This window comes from Palaemon carinicauda, chromosome 5, assembly GCF_036898095.1.
Source record: "Palaemon carinicauda isolate YSFRI2023 chromosome 5, ASM3689809v2, whole genome shotgun sequence".
NCBI classification, from domain to species: Eukaryota; Metazoa; Arthropoda; class Malacostraca; order Decapoda; family Palaemonidae; genus Palaemon; species Palaemon carinicauda.
Window position 1 is genome coordinate 161,667,484 of NC_090729.1, and position 17,500 is coordinate 161,684,983.

Consider the following 17,500-nt stretch of genomic DNA (forward strand, 5'->3'; position numbering starts at 1 on the left):
GTTATGCCGACCTTTTCACAACAAAGTAATAAAATAATTTTGTATGAATTCAATAAAAAATTGAAAAAAATGGTAAATATTCTGCAGTTTTAATAGTGTTGATTTTCTCACGTTTTCTCACGATGCTTCACCAAAATATTTTTCAGTCACCACGTAATATGTCTTCATATTGCAAATAATGTAAAAAAAATCTGTTGATATCAATGTTTCTCGCGATCAGGGATCTAATGGCAAAGCCATATTATCCTGTCATAGGGTAAAATGTTACTTGTAGCCCTAGAAAGTAGTTTTCCTTAATATGGCATTATTACACACATAGATACAGTTGAAAAAAAAAAACGACTTAATCAGGTACAAATATAATATCATTTGAAATAAATGATACAAAACATCAATGTATCATTTCAAGAATCACATCAAAACCGTGCCAGAGAACATGCAAAAGTGATTACCTGTGTGGAATACTAATTAACAGGTGACAAATCGTGGTAAGCAGGGCATCCATCACCATCGTCTCTAAACCAAAAAATATTAGAATCTAAATACACTTAAGCTTGGCTACTAAGCTTTCTTGAAAGATACACGGATTAGACGGTGAAATCTCCTTGGTACTATACATCTAAACAGAGCGACTACAAGCGTGCACCTAAAAACTACGTGGGGGGGGGGGGGGGTACATAGGAAATGCAGTTGGTACCTCGATCAGAATAACATACACTGTTAAAAAAAAACCGTAATTTTAATCGGAAATTCTCCGTAAAAAATATACCGTTCTCAGCCGTATTTCAGTAAAGTACAGGCGACCGTAATTTTTACCCTACTTTAAAATTTTCTTTCAAGGTTAAGTGACCGTAATAACAATCATTTATGTCAATATATCCGTTTTTAATTCGGTAAATACCTGGTAACATATATTCCAGGATTTTTTACCGTTTTTTTACGGCAAATTTTTAACAGTGTACATACTAGGTCGTAATAAAAATGAATCACTTCTAAAAAAAAGTAAATAAAGGTTAAATAAGAAAAGTCAAAACAAATCCCAAAATGAAAAGTATGAATTAAATAACACTCGAAAAAAAACCACATGATTTTTATCCATTTTTACGGCAAATTTTTAACAGTGTACATGCTAAGTCATGATAAAAATGAATCACTTCTAAAAAAAAGTAAATAAAAGTTAAATAACAAAAGTCAAAAACAAATACCAAAATGAAAAATATGAACTACATAACACTCGAAAAAAAAAAGAAAAAAAAATAACACGGGAACATCTCAAGGCAATATCTTAATGACTCGATACTGAGAGTTTCCCCCCATGTTCCAACCATCCCTCCACGTGTATCTTCCAATGGTCAAGAGACTCTGAGAGTACCTGTGACCAGCAGGGCTTCCTGGTCGCCGTCCTGTCTCCAATCAGTCGGGGAAAAAAATGGACGGCCTACGCTCTCTTTTAGGAGTTGAGGTCGATGTCAATTTGGATAGGATTATTTTGCATGCATGGAAATTGAATCATATTTTTTCTCTCTCTCTCTCTCTCTCTCTCTCTCTCTCTCTCTCTCTCTCTCTCTCTCTCTCTCTCTCTCTCTCTCTTAAAAAGTAACTTAGTGTCAAAATAGATCACTTGTTGTCTTGAAAAGGGTCTTGTACATGAGTATCCCACTTCTGAAGGAACCATTAGAAAATGAATACAGGCTATTTCAAAACTAGAAAATAAAATAGTTTTAGTTTTTGAGTTTGTAATAAATAAATTACTAATAGCGCAATTTAAATAATAAACTAAAAAATGGAACATAATTGTAAAAACAAATCAAAAGACCAAAAATAAACTGTCTCAAATCAATTTGAATAGGAATGGAAAATGATTTAGGAGGCAGTGAGGGACTGATGCATATATATCCACAGTACTAGATATGACCAAATACCAAAATGCATGAAAGAAGAAGAGGCTAAACAGGTCATTGTTGACTTACCACTGAAGAGATGCCCGTTGGGTCCCACGCGCAGCAACTTGAGGTCATACTGGGTCATGTCCTTCTCACCGAAACCTTCCAGGTCAGTGCCACCGATGGTTTCCTTGACGATGCCGTCCAGGTCTGGATAGGATATCGACTTCTGGCGGCGGCGCGCCAGGCATAGGATCAAAAGTACCAGGACTGGAGATGGAGTGAAGATGTATGTCAGTGAGAGTATTACTTCGAAGATAATATTGAAAGTAGAAAATAAATATAAATGTGTGAGAGTTTGCTAAAAAAAAAAATGTGAAAATCTACTTAAAAAGATTAAAAAATTCAATTTTAAATGTCTGAACATTTATTTAATAATTAGAAATATTCAAATTTAAATGTGAGAATTTATTCAATATTCAAAAATATCTAAATTTGAGTGAGAATTTATTCAGTGATTAAAAATATCTAAATTAAAGTGTGAGATTTTATTACGTGTGTGAGAATTTATTCAATAACAAAAAACATTTTAAATGTAAATGTGTAAAAATTTATTTAAAAAAACAATATTTAAATTTGAATGAAAATTTTATCCAAAAATAAATAAATTATTTAAATTCAAATGAAAAATTTATTCAAAAATAAAAAAGATTATCTAAATATAAATGTGTGAGAATTTACTCAATAACTAAAAATATTTTAAAACCAAATACAAAATAACATTGTGAACTTTATATTTCAAAGAAAAGTATATCTTTAAGCTTAAAAGGAACAGAGAATCATAATATTTCAAAACTGAATTTTGTAGACAATTTTATGTACTGATGAAGAAAACATTTCTTTAGAGTTGCTCTCTTCGTATATAATGTGTCTCAGGAAACAGGTGATTTATTCTTTATTTTAAATGAAAACGAAAAGACTAACTTATCACCATAGCAATGTTTCGAGTATAAGTTAAAACAAATTATACTGCCTGTTTTGAATTGATGAATAAATTTAGTCAGTAATAATATTACTTTTCAAAAAAGAGATGTGACCACCTTTTCATTAAATGTAAAGAATAGAAAACCTATCGAATGGCAGTAATTAATCAACAAAATGAATAGTAATATAGCAAAATAAAATGTATACAGCAACCGTAACCATATACAGTAATTGATATTTCCAGGACAAACAATTGAATTTTTATTTACATTGCCTAGTTAATAAAAGTGGTGATAAAGAAAAACAGCAAAATTGACAAAAATGTCCCATAAATTAGATAATAAATTCAAGTGGCTAACTAAAAATAAAATCGCTTGATCCCCAAGTTAATACTTACGCAGTAGGCACAGCAGACTAACGACGATGATGATGATGGACTGTTCTCCCAAGACGATGGTAGCCGTCACCGGGGCATCGCAGGGCATGAAGGTATGCTTTCCATAATCTGTGGAATTAAGGTCATAAAGGTAATCGTTATAGCGCAGCTCCAATATACACCCGTAGAAAGGTTCGATGGTTGGAGGCGTCTTGGACCATCCATAGGAGCTCGAGAGAGCAGCAAAGCTCTGCATGGCCGCAACGCCACCTAACTGCAGAGGCCCCTGGACGTTCAGTAAATTGCTGGTCTTCAGGTCTCCCGGAAGATAGATGGTCTTCTTGCAGTCGAGACTCTCCGTGGTCCTGTTGCCCAGACAGCTTTTGACCTCGAAGGTGATGCTCTTGTCGTCCCACGAGATGCGGTAGTCGAAGGCCCTGTCGGTGTTCTTCTCCAGAGGGATTGTGATGACGGCTGTTCCAGTGCCGAAGTCGACGTACGTTTCCAGCCTCCAGTTGTTAATCACAACGTAAATAAAGTCCCTGGGGTAATCTGGCCACGGACGCGCCACCATGGGACCGGCGTACATCAGGATTCCGCTCGGCTCTCGCGATTCGAAAGAGAGCATAATGGAGGAATTATCACAAACGGTAAAGGGCTCGTACCACGAGTAACCCCTCTCGAATCTCGCACTATAAAGCTCGCACCGCGGCCCGTAGTTGTCATTATCGGGACAATGACACACGAGGGTGCCATTAGAGTCGTCACAAGTGCCACCGTTCATACAGAATCCTGCGTAGCACACGGAAGGCAGGGGTTCCAGCGGGCCGCAGGAACAGGTATAATCATCACTAATGTCGATGCCGACGACTGTCGACGTCTCGCTGGTGAGCAGGAGGGGGTGAGTGAGGTTTGGTCTCAACGAATGTTGGCAACTGCTCTTGTTGCACGGCGAGAGGTTCTCGTAAAGGCACATGTTGATGTCCACCATGGGAATATTGATACCTAAGGAGTCCATTATCTGGGGGAGATAAAAGACGTTCTTAATGGTCATTACCTTACTAATGAATCTGATAATTACCCATTTTGTATTTAATGTTAAAGATCTTTACTTTGTTAAAGACTAAAACTGCAAACTTATGTAATCATCTCTTTCAATATCCTGATTGCTTCTAATACAAATGGGTTTGATCAGAGCTGTTTGTTAATTAGGATAAAAGAAAATTTCAAAAGTAGATTGCACAAATCTCTTGCAATAAACTTATGTATTCTGATTATGAATTTCATCTATATTTCTATGTCCTTCCGTGATATTTTTTACTTAATTTATGTATGTGATTATGGAGGCAGATTTTCTATTAATCCAAACTTACGAAGCCTTTTACGTTTGTTATCTTATATCTTGTAACAAACGAACAGCTTTAATTGGTAGGTTATATTCGTAATGCCTTCAATAAATAAGCCCCTAATTATAAAATTTATCCATTTATATTATTCTCATCAATAATTGAATCAAACATAAAATCTCTTAATCATTCTCAAAGACTGACCATCTTTCTGCGGGACACCATGAGACCGTCGAGTCTGGCGGACGTGTAGTAAGGCGAGGAGTGGCAATTGTAGCGGATTTCGACACCGTCTTCGACATCCCTTAAGCCGAAGATGTCGACGTTGCTGCTGTCGATCAGGTGCATCTCGCCTATCTTTTTTCGAAGACGGTCGTACATGCTGGTGCCTATTGATGCGAGCTATAATGGAGGAATAGAAACATGTCAACGTAATGGAAAAGTGACGAAGGTAATGACTAAGTTAACAATGAGCCTATTCGACTCTAATTCATCCTTTAAATTATAAACATTTATCTGAACATTATAAGTATCACATTCTCCCCCTCTCTCTCTCTCTCTCCACACACATACATGTATATATATATATATATATATATATATATATGCTTGCACTGCATTTGCTCTTTATATATACACACATATATATATATATATATATATATATATATATATATATATATATATATATTTCACACTTACACTGTATTCGCTCTCTTCATATATATATATATATATATATATATATATATATATATATATATATACATCTATCTATCTATCTATCTATCTATCTATCTATCTATATATATATATATATATATATATATATATATATCTATATCTATATCTATATATATATATATATATATATATACATATATATATACATATATATATATATATATATATATATATATATATATATATATCAAGAGAGAGAAGGATAAAGAGAAAGAGCGACAGAGAGACTACGTCAACATAATTTGTTTATACACTCAAGACGTCCTTCGCGAAGCGCTAAAGAGAAGTACTCACATCCTCCTGAGTGATGAGCTGAAGGGCCGTGTAATTAGCCACCCTGAAGGAGCCCGAATGCTTCACCGCTTCCTCCGTCAGGTCGACCACTTTGATTAACACCTCTCCTATGGCTGTCTCGTTACGGAACCTGTCGTGGACCTGGAAGAAGCCGGGAAGGTTAATATATGAGAGAGAGAGAGAGAGAGAGAGAGAGAGAGAGAGAGAGAGAGAGAGAGAGAGAGAGAGAGCCATTGTAGTCTTAATATAATTATAAATATGCATATATAAACGTAAGAATGATTTTTTCCTTGAGGTAATCATATGCACCGTGTACCTGGGAGGTCCCGGGTATGTTAATATGAGAGAGAGAGAGAGAGAGAGAGAGAGAGGGAGAGAGAGAGAGAGAGAGAGAGAGAGAGAGAGAGAGAGAGAGAGAGAGAGAGAGAGAGAGAGAGAGAGAGAGAGAGAGAGAGTCATTGTAGTCTTAATATAATTATAAATATGCATATATAAACGTAAGAATTATATTTTCCTTGAGGTAATCATATGCACCGTGTACCTGGGAGGTCCCGGGTATGTTAATCTGAGAGAGAGAGAGAGAGAGAGAGAGAGAGAGAGAGAGAGAGAGAGAGAGAGAGAGAGAGAGAGAGAGAGAGAGAGAGAGCCATTGTAGTCTTAATATAATTATAAATATGCATATATAAACGTAAGAATTATTTTTTCCTTGAGGTAATCATATGCACCGTGTACCTGGGAGGTCCCGGGTATGTTAATATGAGAGAGAGAGAGAGAGAGAGAGAGAGAGAGAGAGAGAGAGAGATTATAATATAGATACAATTAATTATCATCATCACCAGCCGTAACTAGTTCACTGCAGGACAAAGGCCTTCGACATGCCCTTCCACTCGCTTCTGTTTATGGTCTTTTTATACCAATTTATATCTGCAAATTTTCTTAGCTCGTCAGTCTATCGTTTACTCTTCCTTCCCCTGCTTGTTTTGCAATCTTTAGGGGCCCAATCTGTTATTCTTAATATCCATCTATACACATATAATTATACATGTGTATATATAAACGTAAATATCATTTCTCCCTTGTGGTAATGTATGCATTACCATGATATTCTAGTGTTGTTATTTTAATGCATATTACAACCATGGCATTGTTTCGGCGAGTTTGGATATATATTTCAGCACAGAATAAAATTAGTTATCAACAAAAACCTCAGCTTCCACAGAAGAGAAATATTAATAACTCACTAAACTTAAAAAAAGTCATTAATGAAAACCTCGGCTTGCACAAAAGTTGAATATCAATTATACATTAAACTGAAAAAAATTAGTTATTAATGGAAACCTCACCTAGCACACATGATAATATCAATGGCACATCCAACTTTGCATGAAAGTCTGAAATTCTTTGCAAAACCTAAAGAGGTAAAACACTTGAGAAAACCACTTCCTTGCCCACCTTGACCCTGAGAATGTGGTCTCCTTCGGGAGTTCCCTTCCTCATGGTTATACTGCCGGAGTCGTGGTCGACGGTGAAGTAAGGCTCGGTCTCCGGGGGCGTCGTGGCGTCGATGTCGAAGTACTTGTCGCCGATGTCGTGGTCATCTTCGTCTGTGACGTAAACTGTCCCGATGACCATTGATGGAAACTGGCCCTGAAGGAGCAGGAGAGAATATATTATGTTAATTTAGATGTGATATGTATGAAGTTCGAGTTTAGCGAGATCGGTGTTACTCTGGACATGCGTCATGGTATGACAATGAAACAATCTCCAATAGATTTAGTAGATTTGAGAACAAAGCCCTCAGAAGGATATTGGGAATTAAGTGGCAGGACAGGATTAGAAATGAAACTATAAAAGAGATTATTCGAGTGCCATATGTGGATGAGATCATGATGAGGGGTAGATGGAGATGGTTTAGGCATGCTCTTCCCACTCCTCAAGAGATTAGTTCACCAAACGTTCAGCTGGGCTCCACAAGGAACTAGAAGAGTTGGAAGACCCAGGCCTACATGGCTGATGACTATGAAGCGCGAACTAGGAGATGATGAATGGAGAATTATTGAATTAAAAGCTCAAAATAGAGATGACTAGTGAATTCTAACCGAGGCCCTTTGCGTCAATAGGCGTAGGAGGAGATGATGATGTATGAAATTAAGATTTTCCTGTATTAGAACTCTCCTTTCGTTCACTTATGAAACACGAATGTTCTAATTTTGTTCCGTTCTAGCCACAGATCTTTTATAATGATCAAATTATATCGTTATGAACTTATGGATATAATAAAACTCATAATTATGATGATGAAGATAGAGACCTCACCCCACAAATATAGGGACGATTACTTAGACGTAGAAAGACACTTTTATAAAAGTACATAAAAGGGTTGTGAAGTAAGATCACTGATATATATATATATATATATATATATATATATATATATATATATATATATATACACATATATATATATACATATATATATATATATATATATATATATATATATATATATATATATATATCCAGTCACACTGACCTTCCCCTCGGGAGGAGGAGATGGGAAGGGTTAAATCTGTGTGTGTGCGTATACGTGTAGGTGAATATCTATCTAAATACTTAGCATATTTATACGGGTAGCTTACACAACTGTTCAATAATCAGCAATAATAAAGAATAGAAATTGGTTATCTAGATCAAAAGAAAATATAAGGAAAATTATCAACTTTCAATTTACCTGGTAGTTGTAAACCTGTATGGTACTGGTCCCATCCGTCATGGGTGAGTCGTTTTGGTCCCCAACTTCCAGCGTCAGATAGCGGGTGCCACTCACGCCTTGCTTGTCGATGGTCGTGAAAGGAATCTGATAGAACTTCACCTTTTCTCTGTCCAGCTCCTTTAACGGTCGAAGTTCGTAGAGAGAGCTGTAAGGAAAAGAAGATTATTATTTGGCTCTATAGACCAAAAAATGATTATTTGGCTCCGTAGCCCGAAAAATGGTTATTTGGCTCTGTAGCCCGAACAATTATTATTTAGCTCTGTAGACCAAAATATGATTATTTGGCTCTGTACACCAACAAAATCATTCTTTGGCTCTGTAGACCAAAAAATTATTATTCGGCTCTGTAGACCAAAAAATTATTATTTGGTTCTGTAGACAAAAAAAAAAAAAAAAAGATTATTTGGCTCTGTAGACCAAAAAATGATTATTTGGCTTTGTGGACCAAAAAAATATTATTTGGCTCTGTAGACCAAATCATGATTATTTGGCTCTGTAGACCAAAAAATTATTATTTGGTTCTATAGATGAAAAAAATGATTATTTGGCTCCGTAGACCAAATCATGATTATTTGGCTCTGTAGACCAAAAAATTATTATTTGTTTCTATAGATAAAAAAAATAATTATTTGGCCCCGTAGACCAAATAATGATTATTTGGCTCTGTAGACCAAATCATGATTATTTGGCTCTGTACACCAAAAAATTATTATTTGGTTCTATAGATAAAAAAAATTGATTATTTGGCTCCGTAGACCAAATAATGATTATTTGGCTCTGTAGACCAAAAAAATTATTACTTGGCTCCATAGACCATATAATGATTATTTGGCTCTGTAGACCTAAAAATGAAAAATTTTAAGTAATTTTTATTTTTCCTAACATACTTACCGAGAATTACCTCTTCGGAGGGTCCTTGGACCTCTCTCAATCTCGACCAAGATTTTCCGTGCTACCCCCCCCTATCTCGCTCCCGATAGTTCCTACCCCCGCCGCCAGGATAATTCCTGCGCCCCGGATTAGGGCAGGTCACTGCTTTTCCCGGGTCAGGATCTCATTAAGTCCTCCGTTTAGCCCGACTCGGCAATAGAAGAATGGCACTCGGGGACGGAAGGGAGGGCCATTACTCAGAGGTAATTCTCGGTAAGTATGTTAGGAAAAATAAAAATTACTTAAAATTTTTCATTTGTTCCGACACGAATACTTTACCTCGAATTACCTCTTCGGAGACTTACACTTTAGGAGGCGGGAGAGCCATTCTGCCACTTGGTTAGGCACATGGTGCCTGGAGGGCTACGTAATGCGGGGGTACAGAGAGCGGATAGGGGGTAGCAGGGAAAACTTACGCTTATAATTTTAGGGTTACCTCTTGACATTTTCTCTACTGAGTCTTCTCCTGACGAAGTAGGGATGAGACTATTCACTTGTTGGGGACGTCTTCCAGCCTGCCACTACACAGCTTGGAGGGCGGCGATGACTGTCCCAATGGAGAATCCATCCAAAGACTTTCTTGTTTCTCTCAAAGGCCAAGGAAGTGCTCAGGCCTCTGATGTCATGGGGACGGGGAGTGCCTGGTACTGCCACCTTGTCTTCTTCATAAGCCCTAGTGATGACTTGTCTCAGCCAGAAGGAAATAGTGTTCTTGGACACTTGCTTCTTATTAACGCCTGAAGAGACGAAGAGGTTCTTGGCACCCGGACGGAGATGGGCCGTCCTTTCCAGGTATTTCCTGATCGTCCTGACCGGGCATAACTTCAGGGCGTCCGTATTGCCTGTCTTGGGGATGGCTGGAGAAGAGAAACCTTCAAACCTCGGGTCCCAGACTGCTGGGTTCTGAGTCTTTGCTACAAAGGAGGGTACGAACTTGAAAGATACCTCCTTCCACCCTTTGGAGTGTGCCACGTCGTAGGAGAGACCGTGGATCTCACCTACCCTCTTAGCCGAAGCTAAGGCTAGCAAGAAGACTGTCTTGAGGGTGAGACCTTTGTCCCCGATATCTCTGAGTGGTTCAAAGGTCGGACGACACAACATTTTCAGGACCTTGGCCAGGTCCCATCTAGGCACTCTCCTGGCTTGGGGAGGGCAGGATTGTTCGAAACTTCTAATCAGCATCCCTATGTGTCTTGAGGTCCCCAGGTCGATGCCTTTCAGGAGAAAGACTTGGCCTAAGGCTGCTCGTACTCCTTTAATAGCCGGGATTGGCATTCCTATTTTACCCCTAAGGTACACTAGAAAATCAGCTATGTCAGGGACCGAGGCTTTGAGAGGTCTTATTTGTTTTGTCGCGCAACATTTCGTAAAGGCGGCCCACTTCGCCTGGTAGACTACGGTAGAGGATTTTCTTAGGTATAGGGACATCCTCTTGGCTGTGGAGGAGGAGTACCCCTCCTTCTTCAGGAGTCGCTCGATAGTCTCCAGGCGTGAAGGCGAAGAGAGAGAGGGTTGTCGTGGAACCTGAGGAAGTGCGGTTGACTCAGTAGATCTGACCTGACGGACAGAGGCCACGGCGGTTGACTCGATAGGTCTTTAGGTCCGCGAACTACTCTCTCTGTCTAGCCACCAGGGCGCTACCAAAGTCATCTGTAGGCTTCGAGCCACCTTTATTCTGCTGAGCCCATGTCTTATCAGCGTGAAAAGGGGGAAAACGTACACATCCAGATTGTCCCACTTGTTCTGAAAAGAGTCTTCTAAGGAATCTTTCGGGGTCTGGTACAGGGGGGCAATAGACTGGGAGTTGGGCGTTGAGGTTGTTGCAAGGCGGTCAACCACCGGGGAGCCCCATCGTTGAATGATGAGCTTGGCTATTCCTGGGGGAAGGGACCATTTTGTCCCTACTATGTGGCCCATTCTGCTGAGGCCGTCGGCCAGGGCGATTTACTTTCCGGGAAAGAACCTTGCTAACATCACCCCTTGATTCCCTATCACTCAGTCTAGATTCTCTATGGTGAGATCGCCCAACTCCTTCGATTACAAGTACCCTGCTTGTTTATGTATGCCATTACCGTGGTGTTGTCGCTCATCCACGCCACGGAGTTCCCCTTTAGCAGACTTGCGAAGTGTAGGCATGCCTTCTGGACTACTTCCAACTCCAGGACATTGTGTGGAGTTGTCTCTCCCCTTCCAACCAGGTCTCTCGTGCCGCTTCGTCGAGGGGAAGGGCTCCCCATCTCTGGTTGGAGGCGTCTGTGAACAGTAGGAACGGCTGACTAATGAGCCTGAGGTGTCATATCTTATTCTCCGAAGGGAAAAATTCTCCCCGAAAAAAGATCTAATGTTATTCCCCAGTAGTTCATTCCGGTGGAAGGGGATAGATTTTGCTACTTCGGGTTGATTCAGTTCCCCAGATCTTTGCCAAACTGGAGGAGACTTCTCCCTTGTTCCTCCAAGAGGATCTTTGAGGCGGGAAGAAGCTACCAGCCGTCCGGGTATCTGCTAAGGCGAATGCCTCGTTCGTGGGCCCCCCTGCGACAGCCGTGGGGACTCTCACGAACACTTTGGGCGTTGTTGACAGACCAAAGAAAAAGGGGTCCTGAATTGCAGGAACTGGGAACCCTATTTCACCCGGAGGAACCTCCGACCCGAGGTGTGGACCGGAATCTGGAAGAATGCGTCCTTGGGGTCGATGGTATTCTACAATCTTTCTCCCTCAAGGACAGCAGGACCGAATTCTGCGTGTCCATTTAGAAGTCCGTCATCTTGACGAACCTGTTGAGAGCTGACAGATCTATAACCGGCCTCCCCCCCCCGGTCGCTTTTTCTGCCAGGAATAGGCGACTGTAGACACCTGGTCCTGGGAGAAGAACTTCTTCCATGGTACCCTTCTCTAGCATGGACAACACCTCCTCTTGAAGGGCGGTCCTCTTTAACGGGTCTTTAGGATCTAGCCATCTATCCGGTTGGCCGGAAAAGGCGTGGGTGGTTCCGTTAGGAATGGAAGTCCGTAGCCCTTCTTTAGTAAGGACACTGTCCAAGGTTCTGCTCCTTGAGCCCTCCATGCTTGCCAATGACGCCTGAGTCATCCTCCAACCCGAAGGTTGGGTAGGGATAGGGAGCCTCCCACTCTTCCCTTCTTCTAGAGGGGCGGCCTGACCTGCCTCCCCTAGAGGCGGGGTAACCCGACCTGAAGGAGCTAGAAGGCGCTGGAGTTCCCCTGTGGAGGGGCTGAGGCGTTGCGGACCAGGAGGACGAGGGCTTCTCTCCTCGTAGTGCTGGTAGATGCTTGGGGTGTCGCGGCACTATCCGAGACCGATCTCTTCTAGGGTGGTCTCCTAGGAGTCGTAGGTCTGGGGACGTTAGCCTCCTTCTATTTCAAGACCTTCTCCACTATGGTTTCTCGTTCCTTCCGAGGAAACAGAGATTCTCCCCCCCAAGGGAAAGCTGCGATGGGTCGCGTCCCCCTGTCTGGTGCCTACCACGACACTTACGCCAGAACAGTGTTTCGCTTCCAGAACACCCAGTTAGCTGTTAGTGTGAGAGACTGAAAAGTCACTACCCTAAGGGTTGAAGGCCTTGCTGGACTTATAGTTTTATAATTTATTTATGAAAGATTTATTTTAATGTTGTTACTGTTCTTATATTTTATTTTTCCTTGTTTCCTTTCCTCGCTGGGCTATTTTCCTTGTTACGGCCCCGGGACTTATATCATCCTGCTTTTCCTACTAGGGTTGTAGTTTAGCAAGTAATAATAATAACAACAACAACAATAATAATAAAAACAATAATAACTTATTGCAGACTATTTAGCTTCACGACTATCAGGGTCCCTGAAGTCTGGGCTTCTCGTTAAGAATTATTCTAGATGTCTAATGATGTCAATACCTAAGAGATTTATTGCTCATGACGATCGATATCCTTTCAAGTGTAATACCTGAAAGAACATGAAGAGTAGACACATTCGTGTAAAGGACACACCTGGCAATCATGTAAAAGAAAATGACGATTACAGTATCTCAGTATAAAACATGAATGGGTTCCATCCTTTTTTTTTTTTTTTTTTTTTTTTTTTTTTTTTTTTTTTTTTTTTTTTTTTTTTTTTCCGATTCCAATAGGGCACTCCCCGGTCGCTTCGGTTCTGGAATCCCAGGCACTCCCTTGCGGTGGTACCGGTTTCCCCGGCGGGGAGCTCCGCACCCGGTTCGGGGTCAGAACCGGCAACGCCGTACCGTCGAGGACTATTGTTCGTGTATTCTCTCCGGGGGACGCGGACGCGGATCCTCGTGGGCTGCCCCAACGGAGGGAACCGTTCCTTTTAAGTCCGAGGGCCGAACCAGCTGCGCTGATTCGGCCAGGCTGCCCGTAAATAAGCCCGCTTACACCTGCGGGCGGGCTGGGGGACGCGGACGCGGATCCCCGTGGGCTGACCCGACGGAGGGGACCGTTCCTTTTAGGTCCGAGGGCCGAGCCAGCTGCGCTGATTCGGCCAGGCTGCCCGTAAATAAGCCCGCTTACACCTGCGGGCGGGCTGGGGGACGCGGACGCGGATCCCCGTGGGCTGACCCGACGGAGGGGACCGTTCCTTTTAAGTCCGAGGGCCGAGCCAGCTGTGCTGATTCGGCCAGGCTGCCCGTAAATAAGCCCGCTTACACCTGCGGGCGGGCTGGGGGACGCGGACGCGGATCCTCGTGGGCTGACCCGACGGAGGGAACCGTTCCTTTTAAGTCCGAGGGCCGAACCAGCTGTGCTGATTCGGCCAGGCTGCCCGTAAAGAAGCTCGGTTACACCCGTTGGCGGGGTGAACCGGAAGCTTCGCGGTCTTACGCCTGCCTGAAGAGGCCTTCTCGCATTTCTCCCTGCGAGGGTTATATCTACGTCTGGAGGATGGCCTTCGTGGTGAGAAAAAACCCTGGGTTGTCGGTCCGGGGGACGCTGCAAGACAGACCTGGGGGGCTCCTTCTCGGCGAGGCCCTCGGCTGCAGAAGAGACTGAAAAATACGCTAAGAGACTGGAGAAGAATTAGAGACATTTTCCCCCACATGGGGTCATCAGAGGAGACGTGGCCTGCTTGCACCAGGACTCCGTCTCCCCACACACTCCCGAAAGTAGTACTTACCTCGAACTACTTCTTAAGAGTTATCTTCTACACAATAAACCAACCTCGTCTCCTACCCTGGGTAGGAGAGGGTGGTAGGGAAGCTCAGCCCGGCGGGACGTCCCGCGCCAGTCTTCTTAGGCGAACCCTTCGCCGCCCACTTCCTCTTGGTGCTATACCGCACCCACTCAAATTCTTGGAGAAGAGCAATGGGCACTTCCCCGCAACTGACTTACCTTGTCCCCTACTCTGGGTAGGGGAAGATGGCTGTATAAGAATCTCTATTCGACGAGGCATCGGGAATTAAGTTGGCGAAGAGAGGCTCGTCTTCCTACGAGCCTCCTGGATGTATTCTTCTTTTTAGTGCCGAAGTGCACTCACTGCACTACGTTCCAGGACCAGTAGTCCCGACAAGTGGTTGAAGAGGAACATAAGCTGCCCCTACACGGCAACACCGAGGATAAGGGGAGGAAGAACGATTTCTTGTAAATAGTTTTCCTTTCAGCTATCAATTCCTTTAAGGAAATCAAGGAATACAGTTCCATAACGCACACAACGCACGACACAAGCACTAAGGAAATGAATTAAACACCGGGTAAGGACACGGTTGAAAAGTGAACGCACAGGAACACTTGGGATCAGAACGCGCCAAAGGATCGAGAGTTTAAACGAGAGAAAGTGAGATGATTCGCATCTCACGACCAAGGACTTAATGAGATCCTGACCCGGGAAAAGCAGTGACCTGCCCTAATCCGGGGCGCAGGAATTATCCTGGCGGCGGGGGTAGGAACTATCGGGAGCGAGATAGGGGGGGGGGTAGCACGGAAAATCTTGGTCGAGATTGAGAGAGGTCCAAGGACCCTCCGAAGAGGTAATTCGAGGTAAAGTATTCGTGTCGGAACAAACTATTAATTGGCTCTGTAGACCAAAATAAATGATTATTTGGCTCTGTAGACCAAAAAATTATTATTTAGTTCTGAGACCAAAAAATTATTATTTGGCTCTGCAGATCGAAAAAAAAAATGATTCTTTGGCTCTGTAGACCAAAAAATTTTTCTTTGGCTCTGTAGACCAAAAAATGATTATTTGGCTCTGTAGACCAAAAAATTATTATTTGTTTCTGTAGACAAAAAAATAAAAAAGATTATTTGGCTCTGTAGACCAAAAAATTATTATTTGGCTCTGTAAACCAAAAAATTATTATTTGGCTCTGTGGACCAAAAAATGATTATTTGGCTCTGTAGACCAAAAAATGATTGTTTGTCTCTGTAGACCAAAAAATGATTATTTGTCTCTGTAGACGAAAAAATGATCATTTGGCTGTGTAGACCAAAAAATTATTATTTGGCTCTGTAGACAAAAAAATTATTTGGCTCTGTAGACCCAAAAAATGATTGTTTGGCTCTGTAGACAAAAAATAATGATAATAATTTACAATGCAAAGTCAATTCACTCTAAAATAAGAAATGTATAATACTTTTCACATACTCAAAATGAATGTCATTTAATGTCAAATGATATATATGGCGCACATAACAATATGATTTGAGAAGGAATTAAAAAATATATTATATATATATATATATATATATATATATATATATATATATATATATATATATATGTGTAGAACGCATTCAGCTCTGAAATAAGAGATGTATAAAATTCGTCATATACACAAAATGAATGTTATTTAATGTTGTAAAATGTTATATGATGAGCATAACAATGAGATTCGTTAATAAAAACTATATATATATATATATATATATATATATATATATATATATATATTTTTTTATTTGTGATTAAAAGCAAACCTCATTACGTGGAAGTTTTACTTGGATACGGAAAACATACTATTTTACATAAGTCAAGTAAATTTTTTGAGAACATATTTCGTCTTTTTTTTTTTTTTTTTTTTTAATCAGTCTGTAGAAAAATCATTGAAATATTACTCGCTAATGAAAACACCATTTTAATCTAGGATTTAAGAAGAAAATATTTGTATACCCGTAGGCACACATATAAATGTCTATCTATCTATTTATATCTACACACACACATACACACACACACACACATATATATATATATATATATATATATATATATATATATATATACATACACACACATATATATATACATATATATATATATATATATATATATATATATATATATATATATATATATATATATATATATATATATATACAGTATATACACTCCCATTTCAAATGAGAATCATGGGTTACGAAAATGTCTATAGAAGTCTAGTTCAATCAGTATGGGATCACAGAACAGAAAAGATTTTCCATGCTAAAGATAGAACATTTCTAGTTAATAAAAGTACCAAACGCGTAATCAGATAAAAGTTATTGTTGAAATATAAAATTTATAAAATATATAGACAGACACACTCATACACACCTACATATATTTATACGCACTTCTGAAAAATAAAAAAATAATATAAAATACAAAGATAAAAAGATAAAATATAATTTGCATATCTTAGCAACATACTAGAAGAAAACACATTCACATTGCCCTGTAATTATTGTTGTTTGTATTCTACATCAAGAATTACGAATTCTGTTTCGCCTTCCTTTTAACAAACAATTGCAATCCATTGCAGAGAGCAACAGCATACTAAAAATGCGTGGATGCATTTCCCTATGCAGTTCTAAAAAATGCAACAATTTTTTTCAATGTTTCTATCTAGTCGCAAAATGGAAATTAAATTCTCTCTAATTCTAATCAAAACGGCGTAATTTATACAAGTGATTATTTTCTAGATTTGAAATAAAATGCGGCAATCGTAATGTCACTCTTACAACTCACTGATATGTTGATATGTGACATATAATAACGATTAGTCTCCTACCATTCTATTTCATGGCTAGGAAAGGTCAAACTTGCATCGAATGTTTTTATGTTAAATAGGCTGACATAAGTATCTCTTTATAGTTTGTGTAGCAAAGATCTATTTTAATGAGGTTACTGTTCTTAAAATATTCTAATTTAGTTGATCAATACTCCCCTCGTAGTTTATTTATTTCATTA

The 17,500-nt window shown here is 40.1% G+C and overlaps 1 pseudogene; it reads right to left on the reverse strand.

Moving 5' to 3' along the window:
• The window catches only part of LOC137641243 (DE-cadherin-like), a 123,499-nt pseudogene that overhangs the window by 22,257 nt on the left and 83,742 nt on the right, over nt 1-17,500 (reverse strand).